This window comes from Theropithecus gelada, chromosome 8 (genome assembly GCF_003255815.1).
Source record: "Theropithecus gelada isolate Dixy chromosome 8, Tgel_1.0, whole genome shotgun sequence".
NCBI lineage: Eukaryota > Metazoa > Chordata > Mammalia > Primates > Cercopithecidae > Theropithecus > Theropithecus gelada.
In genome coordinates, this window is record NC_037676.1 from 107,603,873 (window position 1) to 107,624,949 (window position 21,077).

Sequence of the window (21,077 nt, forward strand, 5' to 3'; positions counted from 1 at the left end):
TGTAGTTGTTGAGGCTTACCCCTTCCCCCCACAGTTGATGACTGTAATGTTTTTAGCATTTATTTCTTTACCCAATCCATTTCTATTTCTTGCCTGCCTTTTCAAGAAGTGGCGCCACTCACTGATTTGCCTGTGTTTCTCCTCTTACTGTTTCATCCTGCTTGTAATCTCACCTCCCTCAAGTCTACCAGGCTGATCTTCTAAAAACAATTAACAGCATGTCATTGCCATTGCTGAAAGTCTGCTATGGCTCTTTATTACCTACTTTATCAAGTCCAATTTGTCTACCTTGTTTTAGGACTTCCCATAATTTGCAATACTTTGCTTTTTGCAAACTATTTCTCCTACTGTCAAGCCCCTGGCTTATGTTCCAGTGAAGTAGTACTGCTCCCTGGAGACCTCATCTCCCAGCACACACATGAGTCCCTGCCTCTTGCCTTTGTTCATATGATGCCCCTGTCTTTTCTCCTTCATCATCTAAATCTTTCTGATTGAAAAGGTCCAGTGGAAATTCCACATCCTTCAAGAGGCTTTTCAATATTCTCCTAATCCACAGCAATTATTCCTTTTTATACTTCTATTTCAGTAATAGTCAGTGTCAGACAGTTCGACACATTTTCTGTATTTTTTCTACATATATATTATCTTTTTCTCCCTAAGAGGAATGGAAGCATTTTAAGGACACACAAAGAGTTCTTATGCTTTTTGCTTTTATGTAAACCTTATATCTCATACCAATGTGGTAAGCAGATGGTAAGCATTTACTTCAGGTCTTGTTTGATTTATAAAATCAGACTACAAATTTAAAAACCATAACTAGCTACAGAGATGAATTGGGAGACATTATTGAATATTTTGTCATAATAACAACCTTTTTTTTTTTTTTTGCAAAGTCAGTTGGTTTATGTTTGCTTCTAGAAGATTTTTTGCCCCTTAGGAAAAAAAAAAAAAGTATATTCCTTTAAAAAACAATTACCAGTAATCTAAAGATAAATAGAGATAAATCATCAGTTTTTAAGGGCTATCATTTTCACTTTCAATAATTGACTTTGGAAGTGAACACGTTAGTAAAAGGAAGGACGTGTAAGTCATCTATCTCCTTAACCATGGAATGATGGCGCCACCCCTGCCACTGCCTGTTACTGGGTTCATCAGAGCCTTTACATATTTATAATTACCCTTCCATAAATAGTTTGCAACTTGACCATAGCATTTTGCCACTCTATTAGAATGAGGCACAAGGTCCAAGTTAAAAGCAAAATCCTTAATGAATTTAACAAAATTAAGCAAAGAGCTTTAGGTTATAGGAGCAGAGTTAATGGATTCAGCTGTTCTTTACTTTCACTTCAACCAACAAATTCTGCATTCATTTTCCAGATGTGAACCTTGTTAAATTAAAATGGAGTAAAATTAATTTTGTGAAGCTCTTATGTCACCTCTGGAGATAACTGGAGATAACCTAGTGTGTCATAAAACTGGAGCTTAGGAAATCAGCATTTATAGGGTTGGTTTCAGTAACTATATTACAAAGGGATTCCAAGATTCAGTTTTTTGTTTTTTTTTTTCCGAAACGGAGTCTTGCTCTGTCGCCCAGGCTGGAGTGCAGTGGCACGATCTTAGCTCGCCATGCCTGACCCCAATATTTATGTTTAATGCATATTTCTCAACTTTTGCTAGGATTCTTTCATGTGACTTAGTTGTTGCTAGAGCTGAATTGTGATGCGGTCCTAGAACGCAGAGGTGTCTAATCCCAGAATCACAGACAATGATGGCAGTGCTAATCAAAGCGTGGTCAGTGCATGGACCAAGGCTATTAACATGACCTCGAAGCTGGTTAGCAAAGCAGAATGGTGGGATTTGCCTCAGACCTACTGACACAGAATCTCTGTGTGTGGATCCTGGGATGCTGTGGAGTAACAGTGTCTCCAGGTGAGGCATATATATGCTGAAGATTAAGAGCTACTTGTCGGCCAGGCAGTGGCTCACTCCTGTAATCCCAGCAGTTTAGGAGGCCGAGGCGGAGGGATCATGAGGTCAAGAGATCGAGACCATCCTGGCCAACATGGTGAAACCCCATTTCTACTAAAATTACAAAAATTAGCTGGGCGTGTTGGTGTGTGCCTGTAGTCCCAGCTACTTGGGAGGCTGAGGCAGGAAAATCACTTGAACCTGGGAGGCAGAGATTACAGTGAGCTGAGATCATACCACTGCACTCTAGCCTGGTGAAAGAGTGAGACTCCATCTCAAAAAAACAACAATAACAACAAAAGAGTTTATCTGTGGAACCCCAGAGGTAAGTATCAGACAAACTCACTGATATGGTTAGGTTTTGTGTCTCCACCTAAATCCCATTTTGAATTGTAATCCCCAAGTGTTGAGGGCGAGACTTGGTGGAAGATAATTGGATCATGGGGGCGATTTCCCCCATGCTGTTCTTGTGACAGTGAGTGAACCTGATGGTTTTATAAATGGTAGCTTTTCCTGTGCTCGACTTCTGTCTCTCTCTTGCCTGCCACCATGTAAGACATGCCTGCTTCCCCTTCTGCCATGATTGTAAGTTTCCTGAGGCCTCCCGAGCCATGCAGAACTGTGAGTCAATTAAACCTCCTTTGTTTGTCAATTACCCACTCTCGGATATTTCTTTCTCTTTTCTTTCTTTCTTTCTTTTTTTTTTTGGTTGTTGTTTTGAGACAGAGTCTTGCTCTGTCACCCAGGCTGGAGTGCATTGATGTGATCTTGGCTAATTGCAACCTCCACCTCCCAGGTTCAAGTGATTCTCCTGCTTCAGCCTCCCGAGAAGCTGGGACTACAGGCACGTGCCACCATGCCTGGCTACTTTTTTGTATTTTTAGTAGAAATGGGGTTTCACTGTGTTAACCAGGATGGTCTTGATCTCCTGACCTCATGATCCATCTGCCTCAGCCTCCCAAAGTGCTTACAGGCATGAGCCACCATGCCCGGCCCTACTCTCGGGTATTCTGTATAGCAGTGTGAGAATGGACTAAGGGACCCACTCTCAATATTTCAATTGAAAAAACTATATCCAAAGGTTTCTGATCTCTCATCCATCATTATAAAATGCAGACTGACATTTTGAATCAAAATTTTTGTTTCTAATATTGGTTATTTTATAAGTTTCATCTGTTTTTCTGAATTAACTGATTCAGCTGAACTGATTAAAATATAAATCAAAAGAGCTAGATCACTATGGTGAGCAATGGAAAACCCACAGCCTTCTCTAAGAGCAAACGTATGCTATATTCAGTTTTATGTGGCTTTGACCTAGGCGAGAAGGAAAGCAACTGAAGAGCAACCTTATTCTGGCCCTATTTTGTCACTTAGGTTGGTTTCATTTTGGTACATGGCTCTGTTCTTTCATCATACAGGAAAGTATTTGCAAAATGAGTGAAATTTCAGATTCTTTGAACAATTTCATCAGGCTGCTTTCCTGAAGGACAGAAGTTGTCTCTCTGTACCAAATTATTATCGTTTTCATATATTTAGATAGATGCTAAAAAATAAGGAATATGGAGTTCGTTATTCATTATAATCCTGGACTTTAAAAAATACTCAAACATTTCTTGAGATCTTTAACTTTTCACCATTTGGTACATATATGTGCTAGTTATTTATTGTTCTCTCTAGTAACATCACCTAAATAATACTATCTAGTGTTATTTTAAAATGTAGATTACATCATCTGTATATATATCGATTCTTTTTAAAAAATAAATTTTCAGAATAATGCTTTATGGAAATTGAAGCTTACATATAATAGATTTTACATTCAGTCATGTACTACATCATGACGTTTCAGTCAACAGTGGGCCACATATATGATGGTGGTCCCGTAAGATTATATTACTATATTTTTACTGTACCTTTTTTTATGTTTAGGTATGTTTAGATATGCAAATACCATTGTGCTATACTTACCTACACTATTTATATAATAACATGCTGTACAGGTTTTTAGCCTAAGAACAACAGGCTGTAACATGCAGCCTGGGCAGGTTTACCCTATGATGTTACGTAGCAATGAAATCGCCTAACAGTGTATTTCTTAGAATGCATCTCTGTTGTTAAGCAAGACATGATTGCATGTGAATGCATGTGTGTATGTGTGTATACTATTTTTTTAAAATCCTATGGTATATTATTGAATGTATAAGGATAATATTTGTTTCTATCAATTTAGTATAGCTTAGATCTGAGACGCAATTATAACTTTCAAGTCATCTAGAAGTAAAATCATACTGCATAGGAGATTCTAAAGCACTTTATTTAGGTAGAGGCAGAATTTGCCCTGCCAATTTTTTTTTTCATTATCCTCTTAAATTTTGTAATATTGTGAGGTGACAATAACTATACTAGATCAGGGCAACTGATCTTTATATTGGTGCTCCTGAGTTCGTATTTTACAGCTAATACTGATTGTATTGGATTTGTGTTATGTCTGATGCCTACTGAAAAGTTATAATGCCCTAGAGGGTTATTACTATTAGTGACACTGAGATGCTGTGATGATAGCAGGCTCTTCATTTAGAAGACTCAGATTTTAGATTGCTTTGTTTATTGCTGCGTTCTGTTGGTTATATTTATTATTTTTAATTGTATTGACATTACTCAAGTGCCGATTTGTATCATAATGCTAGAGTCTTGGAAGGTGAAGAAGTCATACTTATGTTAATAAAACACAGTTCCTTTTCTCAAAATGGTCTTCCCCTGAGTGAATAAATGTGCGAAAAGTCTTGAGTGTACACAGTATTGGAAGTAGCAGCTTTGTGAACCCGTTTGTAATATTGGCATTGTTGTGTCATTCATTTTAAATTTGTTGCATGTTACTGATTAATTGCTAGAATTTTGGTACAGAATTCCCTTGGTTGGAAATCAGAAGAGTCACACCTAGATCAGAGGTCAAAAATAAAAGTATTGTTTTCTTCTAGCATAGCTGTTGATTTTATTATTTAACAATATTCCCTAAGGTAGCCAGCTGGGTTTAGAGGGTGCTAAGACAGCTGGAGTGGGAGAAAGAACCCTTGGCCAATATTTTCCTTTTCACTTGGTTAACTTGGTTGCTTTTTAAAGGGATTCATGAAAGTGATCAAGAATGAACGTGTATCTCCACTCACCTTTACATGGGTCAAGGACTTTGAAAAAAATCAGACTACATGAATATTACATGTTTCATAAGATAATTCTTAGTACCTCTTTCAAGGTTTTAGGATCTTGATAAAATTTTAAATGATCATTGTCTCCATTTCATCTACAATAGTGGTGTCACATATTTTTTCTTTTTCTCTGTGGCTTGCTAAATATATTTTAATAGAAAACATTTTTATCTTCCCGCTGTGGGTAGCCACACCATGAAATGTAAATTTTACAAGATCTTTTGCTATGTGAGTCTAAGGTGAAAGCATTGCCAAATTATTTTGTTTTGAAATATTTGTGTAACATGTCCATTGTAAGTTTTAGTTTTTTAATTTTAATGAGGGAAGGAATGAAGAAAAGTAACACGTATTATGTGCCCACCACGTACCAGATATTCTGCTACATGCTTTAATTCAGATTATATCATATTGTCCTCACACTGACACTTCAAATTAGACTCAAAGGAATAAAGAATGCGTCTTAGATTCAAACTGAGCTTCATCCAACTCCCACAGCCATAATATTGCTATTATGGCATACTGTTTCTTACCATGAGGCCATGTGCTAACACACTGTGGAAGGTGCAATAATAAATGATATGTATTCCTAAGTTTGGGGAAACTTAGGAATGGAGCAGACAGATAGCTTTAGTGAAAACAGGACATAGAGGATACTAAGGAGCCATGTAAGCCATGAGATCTGAGCATATAGGAAGAAAGATCTATTGTTTAAAATGAATTTTTCCCTCCTTCAATTTTCTAAAATTAACTTAAATAATTTATAAATAGATATTTCTCAGTATGTGGTTTATAGTCTGTCTTATCTACTTGCATATTCTTGAAAACTGAGATACAGGGTTTTTTTCTAGCAAAGAAAATTTGTAGAGAAAGAAGAGGCAGATGTGTTGTGGACTACAGCTAGACATTATCAGCCTCAATTCCTATATAGTGGTCTTAGCTTCAATACAGAATTCTAGCACTAAGTGGAGATTTGTGTAGGCATATTGTTTATTCAGAAGTTGGGGAGACTTAAAATGCATGTCTTTCCTGATATATATGAGCTGCATTTTACTAAGACAACCTTAATTTTTATAATGTAAATTTTTATAATGCTATAACATATTGTCTGGAAGTAGGAATTGGTTGATTGGGGGAGGGGAGAGCTAATGTAATTCAGACAAGCAATAATTACTAGGTCAAGAAATAGGGCAATTAAAAACATGATTCATGGCAAGTAGGAGTGAGACATTTACATTCTGAAATTAATTATGGCACTTTTTATTTAAATTAAAATCAGGAAGAAAAGTTCAGGAAAAAGAGGTTCAGGGAAATTTTATATATATTCATCTCAACTACAAATTAGTAAAGATCTTATATTCAACAAATGTGTCAGAGTCCATTAAAGAGATTAGAAAACCCTATTTCATTGTAACTAAACTGCTTGACATTTTAACCTCCAAACTTTTTTATAATCAAATGTAGAGATGGTGTCTGTCTTGATAAGTCTACATATAGTATCCATGCTGCAAGAATAAAAAAAAAAACAAGAAAAATGGATCCTTTGTTTTACAGGATTGACAAAGATGTCTGTTGGCTGAATCAAGTGTGAGAGCTCCTATAAAGTCCTCAGATCAACAAACTTTAAAAAGAAATGCTTTTATGTTCACTTAGACAGCAACCAGCTCCAACGGACAATCCATTTCTTGTATAGTGCATCCTTAGAAGCGGGCTTTTAACTCTGAACGTCTGTGGTCTTGATCTTTGGCCTTCTAGGGCACTGATAATTACTGTTCCTACTGCACCTCCCGTTTAGTCCTTCCCTTTCTATTCTTTGGTTCACTCTTCCTTCCTTGTCACTTCCCCATTAAACTTTTCTGTCGTGGGCTCTATTATCTCAACTTGCTCTCAGCCCCAAACTTCCTTATTACTCACTCTGATAAGACCAGCTTCGTTCATAAGTGCTGGTGTAAAGAGGGCCCTTGCCTGCCCTGTCTCATTAGCAACTAGGGCATTTAGCATGCTTTCAATGTGTTTTTGGTGATCACGTAACTCACAGGAAGAAGCTAATATATGGTAATTTTAGATCCAGTGATAGGTGAGTGGAAGAGATCATTGGCCTTTCAATTTGCAAGTCTGCTCTTCCCCAAGCTTATGTTAGAAATCTCATTTGAATTTTGGAATGGTGATATAAAAGGCGAGGTTTTAGATTTGAGGACTTAATTGCTGAGAACATGTTTGCTGGAACCAGATAAAACTTCTTCCAGTGGATGGTAAGCCTGTCTTGTGGTAGCAAATTTAAGGAATGAAGTAAATTCCATTATCAGATATTCAATTTCAATATTTTAAATAGGTGATTAAATATGATGCCTAATCTCTGGAGTAGTTTGTAAAAGTGACCAATGTAAGTAATGAAATTTGGGATTATAAAGAATTTTCTGATCCATTTTAAGATATTCATCCAGTAAAATCAACAAGCAGCAGTTAGTTAGCATCAGTGGTTTTTGTTTGCTTGTTCATTTAGCAAAATATAACGTGGAAAGTCCCCAAAGGAAACCATATTGCTTAGTGAGGGAGAAAAATGATTTCCCTTTTAGTCCAGTCAGAATGGGCTACCGTCGAGACAGACTGATGTGCTCAGCCAGGACCACCTTACTTAGTGGCATGGACTTGGGCTTTGATATGCAAAACAAGACAGAGATTCCTCAGTTTGTTTGGACATTTGCAAATGTAGGCACTTTTCTGGGGAACAACTTAATTTAATTCCTCCCTTCATTTAGTTTTCCATGCAATTCAGAATCCTCAGAGTTTTCAAAAATGATTGATGGTTTCCAATGCCCCAGAGATAATTTCAGCCTCTGTTAAAACTTATAGTTTAAAAGTATAAAACTTCGCACATCTTTGTAAATGTGTTGTTTAAATAATTCACTGCTGATGGATTAAGGGTTAAAATCCAAGCACCATTTTTGATATCAAGATGATACTATTATATCTCAAAATGAGTGTTCATGCTAATTCTGAATGCAGAATGACATATTGACTTGTCGTTGAATTGAGGTCAGTTGCTTCTTAATTGTGTGTGGAAGTTACGGTATTTTACATAATTCAATCAATAGGCATTGTCTATGATAGTGAATTACCTCTCTTGGACTTTTCATCTGTAGTAGAGTGGTTTTCTTGCTAGGTAGGGAGACATCCAAGAGTAAAGAGTGCTTGATACAAAGCAGAAATCACTGAGGAGGCATCTTTTAACCTCTTTTTACATTTTTTTAACAAAATGAAGTTAATTCTTTATTAAAGACCTACTGCAAAGAGATATTGAATCTTTACGTGGAAGATAAGTTGGACAGATGTATCACAAGGAGAATTCTTTTAAGGAGATAAGTAATAACTGGTTACTAGTACTTACTGTCAATCCTAAGACAATCTCAGGCCCTATGTGTCTTCCTTGCTGGTTTATGTGCTCTTTGTACTCTTTCCACTTTGAGCCCAATCAGACTGAATTAGCTGTCATAGGCATTCAAAAGTTAAATTAAAACATTGATGCTTATTTATACTAAGCAAATGGGAGAAACAAAGGTTTTTAAAATTTTTTTCTTTAATTTTATTCCTGATTTATTTCATTATGAAACTGATTACTCAAGAATATGGCAAGTTCCTTCCTCCCCAAATCCTTTCCTCTTGACTTCCATTATGAAAATGACTGTGTTTTGCCCTGTTTAGATTATGGAATATACTGTTTCCCTTTTCCTGGTTTTTGCTCCCAGCATCCATAAATTTCAAGATAGGAGAAAGAAGAGTAGGGTTTGTTGTATTGGCACAGCCCATCACAGTGCCTGGTGCATAATAGCTGCTCCAGAAAAACATGTCTCGGCATTATCTAGGGCTTGCCATTTCTATCATCTTTACTTAGCTTGAGGTGATGTGCAACTTTGACCTAGGACCTTTTTGAAGTGCATGGCTATGAGTCCCAGTGGTTCTCTTTCATTTGATTTACAAAGTACTTCTCAACATTAACTTTGTAATGAAGGAGCTTTATTCCCAGAAGATATTTTAGCCAAGGGTGTACATGTCATGATTTATGACTAGAGCAAATAATAAAATATATAAAACCACACATGAAGGAGCCCATTAGGTTATTTCTAGATAACTTTGCTCCTATGTTTAACTGGCTATGTTTTTCCATGTCTATGTCTGATAAATGGATTTATCTCAATATCAGGTTTTCACAAGATTAATAATCCCTCTTTGTTAAGAGGGTCTGTTTAAAATTGAAGACAATTATCCTGACGTGAATTATATAAATATCTGCTAAATATTATTATGCTTTTATATTTTTAAACATATCTGATATTGTAAGTCTTTTTGATGGGGCATCATGCAGAGATAGGAGGTGTACTCAGTAGGAAAAAATGGTGAGGTTAAAAATTTTTTTTAACTTGGGTAATGCTATGGTCTCAAAGCTTTAACTTGAATTATTAGTGCATATAAATCCATCTTCTTAATTAAATGGGGCCTTTGGCCATTGAACGCCAGCATATGGACAGAGTTAGTTACTAGATGATATTATGAGGCTGGCCTGGCCACATAATCCATTAGACGTAGGATTCAGTTATATTAGTAGCAGCAAAATGATTTTTATGGTTGTAAGAATCTTCTCTTTGTTCTGTCAGTATCAATTATTTCAGTCCTAATAAAAATCTAAAAAGGGGGTCAGGTTTATGATCTGTGCTTTGGGTGGATAATTTGTAACTTTTCTATCCAGTAAGCCAAGAGTTTTTTTTTCTTTCTGGAAAGGACCTATACTATGTAGTTTGTGTAAACCACTTCATTGTGTGCTTATGGGGACAGTGAGAGTAATATCAAGAGCTTATAATGTTATAAAATTTCACTGAAGAGCATGAATACACATTAAAATAATAAATATAAATGTAATAGTATGTATATATGTGTTTGTGATTATAACAGTGAATATTATGTATTTCTTTTGGGAATTTTATCAGTGTTTGTCAATTATGTTTAAGACTTTGGAGGAATAATTTATAGTAATATGTTAAAATGTATGGTAATAAATGAGAGGATATCTAGTTACTGGTCCAGGGTCTCAGTCCACCTTTCATATGAAGCACTAGTAAACCACTGAGAAACAGCTCATTGAAATGACAGTGCAAAGTAAATCAAGTGCAAAACTGGCATAGCATCATTGGGGGAGGGGTTAAGAAATAGAACCTGTTTCATATGGTTATGGAGAAGACAACAAAAGCTAGCATATGTAAACTGCATGATAGCTAAGTACTCAATAAATGTTAGCTCATTCTAATGGATAGATGTTTTTTAAGGGAGGTAACTACCAGTTCAGAATAAGAAATAATTTTCTAATAATTCTTGCCTTTCCAAAATTGTGGCGTAATGAAATTTCCATTTAGAAGTGTTTAGTTAATCATCCTTTAGAGATGTTGTAAAGGGAAAAACATTGAATGGGAGGTTTGGGCTAACCTTCATAAATGACTTTTTATATATTTTGTCCTATGGGGCAGATGCACCATCTTAGTGATATGCATTATAGTGTGTGCAACACGACTCTATGGAAACCTGAAAATAAAAGGGGCTATTACAGCAGGAGGGACTTCAGCAGCCACAGGTTGGTGAAATTAATGTGATTAAGTCAAGAGCAAGTGTACCACAGCTCTTCTTTTGATAGAGACACTTACTGAAGACTTTCTTTGTGTTAAGGCATGTTGCAAAGTTTTTATATGAATTGTTTTTAACTTATAGCATATGTGCTCTATTTTATGCCTGAGGAAAACAAGGCAGAGAAGGTGAAGTAATTTGCGCAAAGTAATCTAGCTGGTAATGTACAGATCTGGGATTTGAACACAACTTATCTAACTCCAAAGCCAGAGCTCTTCATTCCATGTGTTGTGCTGTGTGTACACACAGCAGCAGTTGTCCTCATGAACCTCTGTGATGGATTTTGAAGATGCTATAATTCATTACTAGATGGATCTTTAAAATATTGGGTGCTACTGACTCTGCGATGCTAATTAGGTCTGGCTCCTCTGTATGGGTATGTATTTTGCAGGACATGAAGCCTGAATTCAAGAAGTTAAGTAGAACTTCGTTAAATCCTAGAAATGTTAAGCCTCTATTTAATACTTTTGTTTTAATACTCTTGTTTCTTTCTGTGTGTGTGAACCCATATCCACACACAGATTTTGCTAGAACATATACCGAGCTGATCAAACAAAATTATATAACAAGGAGAAAAAGATAGGAAATTGAGTGATATTTTCTCTTGTCATGTTAGTCCAAAAGCTGAATATTTAAAGAATTTATACTTGCTGATGATGGGCTTCTAGAAGGTTAAATGAGGTAGATCTGTACACTTGGCTTTTCTGAGTTGTAATGTGGTCTGGAAATAATGGAGGATGGAGATAATTACATTGTCAGCATCCGAGAACAGAAGGGATTTTAGGAAGAGTTTGTAAACTGAGTGGAAGGAAACCAGATCAAAAGTTATGTAAGAACTGGTTACAGATGTTATCTAAGGGCATAGATTCTTTAGAGCAATCAGAAGGTCATGAAAGGAAACAGATCAAGATATACACTCTTAAGTGGTTATACAAACTCAAATTCAGGAAATTTGTAAATGAACAGGAATTATTACATTTTTAGGTCATGACTGCAGGTATGAAATTAAAATATAAATTATTTGCATATTCTGTCACAGAAATGTGATACCACCTTATATAAGACTAAAATATGAGAGTGGATTAGATTGTTAATTGGAGAAAAAAATGCTATAAAGTACTTATTAGGATGATTGGCAAAATTTAATCTGTACTGTGTATTACATAATTGTGTCCATCAAAATTAATTGTTCTGAATTAGTGAAATATACTCTGGCTATATAATAGAATGTCATTTTTCTCGGATGATATATATTGGACTACTTAGGATAAAAGGTCAGAGTGCATGCAACTTACATTTCAAATGGTTTGCAAAATGATAACAGTGAAATTATTATTTTTATGATTGAGAAAGAAGCATACAGAAAATGTGGCAAAATGCTAGCAATTTGTAATTCTAAACAAAGGATATGTGCATGTTTATTATTTAGTATTGTAACTTTTGAAGGTTTGAAATATACAAAATAAATTGTAGAAAATAAAAATATTTCTAACAAGTAATAATAATAATATCAATAATAAAACTAATGTTTTCTGAGCTTTCTAGGTAAATAAAAGTCTGGTAGATGCAAAAGTATTCAGAGATTGGAGTAACTGTTATGAGGACACTAAAATATCATAGTGTCCTGGGGTTGATTTAAACATGTCTATATTAGTGTATACCTAAAAATAACAGAAAACTCTTCAAACAATTTCTTGAAGGGCAGTTAATTTTTCAAATTACCAAAATATTTTTGAGTTATTTAGTATTTAGTATAGTCATGTAGAAAGGAAAGAAAATAAGTAGGAAAGGAAAGCTCTTCTAAGTTTTATCCATCACGACATGTACCATATTAGGAATTTTAACAGGAAGCAAGAAAAGTTTTATGATAATGATCAGAATAAAGTGGAATTTAATAAATGAAAAAAGGACTTCAGAAAATATAAAGGGAAGTAGGAGAAAAATGTTTTAGGTAGGAATAATATTCAGAATCCATAGATTATCTCCCAGTTCATATACATAAGGGCACCAAGTGCTCTGACCAGCATGGTTTTAGATATAAGATTTCTTATCTTTAAGGATTTATAAAACAAGAAGTCCATTACTCTTCTTGTTGGCCAGAAGACCTCTTGTTGGCAAATTGCCTTGGTCTTCTAGCCTCACTATTCCATTGTGATTGGCCTTTTTCTTATCACCATTAGATGAAAGCAGAGGATCTAGAAAGAGTCAAAACAACCCATATTTTAATTTTTACTTCCTCGGTTAAGCCAACCATTCATTGAACCTTCACTCACATTTTCACAAGATTCTTCTTTCTCAGCAGGTACGTCTAGAAATCATTTTGAGCTCTTAAAACTTGGCATTCCAAATTCATTTATTATTTCCTTTCTTCAATTTTATTTTTCTTTTTCTCTATTAAACTTTCATTTAGGGAGTAAGATAGTTTTTTGCTCCTGAAATCTCAAGCCATTTCTTAAAGGAATCTGATGAAGAGTAGTCTTAATTTCACAGAGGAGAGCTTCTCTGGGCCTTGCAATCATCATTACAGATTATATAGGCAGAGTAAAAGAAATTTCACATGAATAAACACGTGCCTTAAAAATATAAATAAAGAGTGCTAACAAAATGGAAGATAGATTATTCGATTAAATAAATTGCAGAGAAGTTAATGCCTAACTGCATATTCAAGCCAGAGAAAAACTATAGCAACAACAACTACAACAAAACTAAATAAATGAGATAAAGAAACAATAAAGAAAAATGAAAACTATATTTTTTAAATACATTAAACCCAAGGAAATGATAAAGGAAGACGTTTTCCCTCTATCAGATAGGAAAGGAAAGTTCTTAACTGATGACATACAATAGGCAGAGACTTTTAATAAGCATTTTCTTTACCTCTGTCTTCACACATAAAAGGTCATCTTTGATCTAATCACTGGAATAGGCAACACCTGGGCTGGGAGGGCAGAAAGTCATGATAAAAGAAGGAATGAACTAGAGATTGTGTACAAAAAATAAAATAAAAGGTTGTTCAAGTGCTGGGGTTGGCAAACTTTAATATACAAATGGAACTCTTTTAAGAATAGGATGTCAATTCTCTTCCCCTTTTGGGTCTTTCTGTTTACTTATTACATATACTATTTCTCAATTTGGTAATACGTAAGTTTTGTATAGACAGAGCCTAGAGGAAATTAAACATGAGCATGACATGGCCCCAACTCTCAAGAAATCCCACATAGTAAACTAGTCTTGGGTGAAACTTTTTAATAAATAAAATGGTATGATGTGATCTAGATATGTAATTGTTTATGAAAGATGCACAACTTGCTAGATAAAGTGCTCATAGGTCCAGAGATACTTACCAATAGTTTTAAGCAACTGCAAGGAAACTATCATGTTACTTAAGTATGAGTTTTAAACTTTTTTTTTTTTTTTTGAGACAAGGTCTCACTCTTTCTCCCAGGCTGGAGTGCAGTGGCACATTCACAGCTCACTGCAGCCTCAACTTCCTCCCACTTCAGCCTCCCAAGTAGCTGGGACTACAGGTACACACCGCCAAACCTGGTGCAATTTAAAATTTTTTGTTGAGACGGGATCTCCCTATGTTGCCCAGACTGTTCTTGAACTCCTGAACTCAAGCAATCCTCTTGTCGTGGCCTCTCAAATTTTTATTAAATAAAATAATAAAATGGTAGTGTCACAGGTGAGAAGGGGGTGAAGAGACTATAATAAAAGTTTGGTTAAGTGCACAAGCATAGGAAAGTAGTAGCTTAACAGGGCAGGTAGCAGGGGCATGATGTGGGAAACCACTCAGAGTGGTAACAAATTAACATCTGGATCAGAGTCCAAGATAACTCCTGGATTTGTCAATATTCTTTGTAGGGTAGCTCAAGTTTATGGGAGTAAAGACAACATCTTTTTTGGTTCAGAACCTCTAACTTCCATAGGTAAAATGAGGGCTCTGTCCAAGACTACTCTGCGGGGACTGCCCAAACCAAAGCCGTCAAATCCTAACTTGCTTTTGATTAAGTACTCTGATAATTAAGTCTTAATGCATCTTTGTTTGTATTTGGGGACAAGGATTTTGGAGATAATAATTTGTGAGTATTATTTGATATCTGTCCAATGGACCTACATTTTTTAATTTTTTTTCCCCAATCCGTGGCAGCCTGGATAGGAAAAACAAAAACAAAAACAAAACACTTTTTTTTAGCTCTGAAGCCCAAATCTGAATTTTAGGATGTATCACACTTGAGAAAGGAAAATGATTTTCTAGAAAGGAATCTAACAGGGTCCTCCATTGATGGAAAAAGCCCTGAGACTACCAACTACTTCTATAAGGTAGGAGAGTAAAGGGAAGAGAATCAGGGACAGAAAAGAGTTGCCTGGAGCCTCTACCTGCAGGAAAGCTGTTCCTTAGGAAGGGAAAAGATAGGCAAAGGGAGCAAAGGAGAGGAAGGTGGGACCACAGCAGGTGGAGACTCTGGTCTCTTACTAGTGCAGTAGCAAAGAAGGAAGAGAGAATCACACCTTTCTGTATGACCTTTGAATGCTTGTTGTTCCAACTGCTGGTAACTCTGGCAGAATTGGTGTCCTGGAATATAACCAAGCAGATTAGAACTCCCTTCACCAGTTGAGTAGTGAAGATAAGAGTCTGTAAAGAGGCAGATGAGGCCTTGGTATGCAGATTAGATGTTGTGGGCTTAACTATTTTCTTATATCATTTATCAGTCTCTTTAATGTAGACAAAAGTACAAACTGAAAGAAAATTGGCTTCTAATCATAGCCGAAATAACTTTTTGAGGTCAATGATCATGTTCCTCCGTGGAGTCTACTTCTTGTACAAGGCTTTGCTGTAGTTTATCTGTTCTTTCTTCTGCAACATTTCCCTGTAAATACAAGATCATTCCAACGTGAATAATAATAACAAAAAACTTTATCATCATCTATCACAAAATCCTCTCTTAACCCCATATGCCACCCCACTTCTCTATGCCCTATTTAGAGCAAAATGTCTTGAAATTGTTGTCTCTAGTCTTGTTTCTATTCTTTCATTTCCTCTTCTCTCCTCAACTCCATCCCATTCAGGAAAAAGCCCCGAGATTCCTCAGCACTCCCCTAACAGAGCTGTTATGGTTACCAGTGGCCTCCATTTAGACAAATCCAATCTTCACCTCTCTTAACTCCTAGCATCATTCAACAGAGTTGACTACTCCCTCCTTCTTGAAGCACTTTCTTCTCTTGACTTTGATAACGTCACACTCTCTTAGTTTCTTCCCTTTTGAATGGCTACTTCTCAGTTTTCTGGATTAATTTCTCCTCTGCTCAATATCTAAACATTGAAGTTCTTCAAGACTCTCTCCTGGACCTTCCTCTCTTGTCAGGCTGTATTCTTTCTCCAGGTGATGAATTTTGATCCTATAACTTTAAATACCATCTGTCTCTGAAATGCTTTAAAAATCTTTATTTCCAGACTTGAATTTTCCCTGGACCTTCAGACTCGTATTTCCAGCTGCCTAAACTCTTCACATGGATCTCTAACAAGCATCTCAAATTTAATGTGTCCCAAGAACAACTCTTGGTCATGTGTCTCACAGATCTGTTCCTCTTCAATTGTTTCATCTCAGCCAATTTCATCTACATACATCCGGTGTGTCTATGTTATAAAGCTGGGAGTTAGCATTTATTCTGGTTTTTGCATCTTCTCATATCCAATCTATTATAAGTCCTATCTCTAAAAATATCTTCTGAATTCATCTATTTCTGTCCAGTTTTAGTTCAGATCATCATCTTCTCTTGCCCAGATTATTGCTGCGTAATGTGGTCTCTCTGAAATTCACTCTTACTCCTTAGAATCCATCCTGTGTATAGCAGATAATCTTTTAAAATAATGATACCATGCCACTCACTAGCTTAGAACTTGTCAATTGCTTCCCAATGCAATTAGAATATAATCTGTATTCCTTGTCCTGGCTTTGGAACCTCCTGCTCAGCTCTCTGTCCTCATCTTGTACCACGGTCCTCTCATCTCTGTGCTCTAGCCATGTGGCTCTTTCTCAGACATGCCATGTGCACTCCCACTGCTCTCACTGTAGGGCAGTTCGCCCTGCCTTGAATGCTCTTCCCCTGGGATTCTTATAAGGTCATTCCTTCTTGTCATGTAAGTCCCATCTGACATGTCATCCCTTCGAGGAGGGCTTCCCTGACTTCCCAGATGAAGTAAACACCTCATCATAGTAGCCTGTCGCCCGATATTGGTAATCTTCATAGTGCTGACAACATTATAGTTCATTTCGCTTTGTTTGTTTATGCAGTTTATTTATCTATTTGTTCACTGGTTGTTTTGTTTTCTTTGCTTACTGTCACCTCCCACTAGAATGTAAACCCAAGGAAATCGAGAACTTAGTTCTAAAAGAGTCCTACAAGAGTAACTGGTATATAATAGTACTGTAGAGACATTTGTTGAATAGAAGTATGAATGACTGGGCTGGATGTGGTGGCTCATGCCTGTAATCCCAGCACTTTGGGAGGCCTAGGTGGAAGGATCACTTGAGGCCAGGAGTTTGAGACCAGTCTGGCCAACATAGCAAACTCCATTTCTACTAAAAAGACAAAAAAAAAAAAAAAAAAGCCAGATGTAGTGGGTAGTGGTGCACACCTGTATTCCCAGCTACTCGAGAGGCTGAGGCATGAGAATCGCTTGAACCCAGAAGGTGGAGGTTGCAGTGAGCCAAGATCTTGCCACTACACACCAGCCTGAGTCAAAAGAAAAATAAAGAAAAATGAATGACTGAATGAATAGATATTTGGATACCTTTTACAGAAATGTTTTAGGTGCACTTCAGACTGTGTATACTTCCCTCTTAACAACAGTTTGATTTCTTTGAAGTTTGAACACCTTGAAGCATATTATATTTCCCTTTCTTTGGAGGACTGTATAAAAAGTGTGCTTCCCAGTTTCAGTTATGGGAAACTAGGGAAGGATAACTGCTGGGATGGATGTGAAAAGAAAAGGATTCAAATTATCGCCTCAATGTATATTATATGTCAGTATCATTTTTTAATTAAAAAATTATTGCTATAAACTGGGATATTAGATGAGATAGCCAGATGAAATTAAGAAAATTAAATGGAAAGAGCCCTGCCTTTAGATTGGAAGGTGAGCCGCAGAAGACTAAGTCAAACAAAAACTTTATAGTAATGAATGTGAAGAAGAACTGGGGGTGAACTAAGAATTAGGGAGGCAGGGGTCCCCAAGGAACACAGTAGATGTCCCCCAGTTTCTATCTATAATCCTATATTTTAATCCATAGCTAAGATACATTTTTTCTTGTGAAAACTTATGATATTTCCAGCCTGGAGCCATCACTGCCTTGTCTGAACTCTCAGAAGATTTTGCCCCTATCTGTAATGATAACTGCTTTCTTTTAATATTTGTGTACATGCCTTAATCTCTCCTCCTAGGCTGCAAACTCCTTAAGATGAAGCACTGTGTTTTGTTTTATTTTAATTGCTCTGTTCCACACAATTTCCTACAAATAGTTGGAGGACACTCAGTAAATATTTATTTTGTGACTGAATGAATAAATAGCAGACAAGGCTAGATTATGTGAGTATATGTATATTTCTTTTAATAATGAAACTACAAGAGCATCCTCATTATAGAAACAAAAACTGTTGGGGAGGTTTTATTTTATATACTGTGTATGTTTTTAGGTTTAGAGAGGATGGTAGTCTCTCTAAATACTAACACACGAGATAAAGAAGAAGAAAATAAGATATTTCTGATATTTGCCAATATTCTAGTTGGTTTAAAATTAAGACAGTTTTAAGAAATTTAAGACATTTAATTTATCAAGAATAGGTAGGTATGTAGATAGATAGGTCAGTCAATCAACAGATAGTTGATAGGCAGATGGAGTATATCTAGGACCTAAAATTGACATAGATGGTTAGATAGGTAGGTAAATAGGTAGATACATAGATAGGTACATAGGTAGATAATTAACATCTAGGACCTATTTAGATAATTATACTGTTGCCCTGTGAAAATAACAATATGTACTACTTTTGTTTGTGGTTTTAATATTGAATTTAAATAGTTAAAATTTCAAAAAAAAATTTTTTTTAATAACTTGTGAATTTCTACATTTGGCATGGTTTTTATTTAGTGGCCTAATTTAATTGCTGTGTATTATTACAGGGTGATTTACAGAACTTTATAACTTTATATCTGCATATGAACATCAAGTTTTAAAACAAATCAAATTCCCACTGATAGTATAAACAATTAAAAAAAAAAACTTCTTCCATAATGGGAATGCAATTAGAATTTTTATCCTCTTGAGTTTATGTGAGATGCTTGTGGACTTGAGAGGAAATATTTACAACTCATCAGTGAACCAGCAAACCAGTGGCCAAAATCTAATTAAAAGTTTACATTGGTCTGGGCGCAGTGGCTCATGCCTATAATCCCAGCACTTTGGGAGGCTGAGGCGGGCGAATCACCTGAGGTCTGGAGTTCAAGACTAGACTGACCAACATGGTGAAACCCCATGTCTACGAAAAATACAAAATTAACCAGGCATGGTGGCGCATGCCTGTAATCCCAGCTACTTGGGAGGCTGAGGCAGGAGAATCGCTTGAACCTGGGAGTTGCAGGTTGTGGTGAGCTGAGATCGCACCTTTGCCCTCCAGCCTGGGCAACAAGAGCGAAACTCTGTCTCAAAAAAAAAAAAAAAGTTTACATTGACTATAATAAGAACAAAAACCAGCCATGAACACATGGTGTAGACCAATATTAATTTTCTTTTTTGACTACCCAGTAGAGTGATGTAATTTTATTTCACAATATAAGATGTGGAATGAGAAAACTATAATCCTATCATAAGGCAGAAAATACACAGGATAGGGTCTTGATCTTATTCATTATTGTAGTCCTAAGTTTTGGGACTGCCTGCGCATATAGGAAACACTCATGACAAAATGCTGTTATCTAGAAATTCAGATGTGATGTGAGTGTAGACTCACTCTCATCTTTCACCTAGTTCCTATTTCATTAGCTTTGTAACAGTGATATTGAATTTTGACACACCATTTACAGATTTTGACAAAGACTTTCTGTAGTTGAAAGTCAATAGTTACTTGTAGCAGGAAGAAGTGAGTTAGTTGAAATACTTATAGAAATATTTGCTATATTTCTAACACAGAGTAATGCCAAAAATATATTAGATGCTGATTATAGCCTATAATATAAATAAAGTGGAGTTGAGTTCCTGTTTGTGACTCTATTTTACTCTGTAGGAATGATGACCCCACCCACTTTATGCTCAGTTTTTTATATATTAAGAAAGAAAGAGAAAGGCAGATGCTGATATCTGGGCCTGGTGGGCTGTGGTATTCTTCTCTTGAATACTGAATTTAACCCACAATCAGCATTACACAAGGACCCTAAGTGATCATAATGGGCTAGACAAATATGAGACTACTACATATGCACACCCAAACTCAGCCAAAGACATAAACATTTTGCAGACCAGAAAATTGCAGACCAGATATTTTCTATCTGCATATATTATACTTTAAGTTCTGGGATACATGTGCAGAACGTGCAGGTTTGTTACATAGGTATACACGTGCCATGGTGGTTTGCTGCACCTATCAACCCATCATCTACATTAGGTATTTCTCTTAATGCTATCCCTCTCCTAGCCCTCCACCCACTGACAGGCCCTGGTGTGTGATGTTCCCCTCCCTATGTCCATGTGTTTTCATTGTTCAACTCCACTTATGAGTGAGAACATGCAGTGTTTGGTTTTCTGTTCCTGTGTTAGTTTGCTGAGAATGATGGTTTCTAGCTTCACCCTTGTCCCTGGATGAAAGTTCACGTCCTTCACGAAAAGACATGATGAACTCATCCTTTTTTTATGGCTGCATTAGTATTCCTTGGTATATATGTACCACATTTTCTTTATCCAGTTTTTCTGATCACCAATCACAGCTTTAACGTCCCTTCATTCTTCTTGATTGATGGTTAAGAATTTCTAAAATACCCAATCAGAGAATATGAGTAAGATACCCAAACCAAAGAACTCTTGGTTTCTGACAACATCCAATCCAGAGCAAAATCCTGCTTTTGTGAACTCTCCCCCAAAACACCTACCACAAGTTCAAATCTAAAAGTTATGGCAGACACATTCTTACTGAGATTCCCCACACTTCCCTCATTGCGGTGGGTCAGGAAACAGACATTTGTCC

General features: G+C 36.2%; 1 protein-coding gene across 3 annotated transcripts in view; it reads left to right on the forward strand.

The window, feature by feature from the left end:
- ZFPM2 (zinc finger protein, FOG family member 2) overlaps positions 1-21,077 on the forward strand; it is a 489,523-nt gene that overhangs the window by 38,160 nt on the left and 430,286 nt on the right. The window lies entirely within an intron of this gene.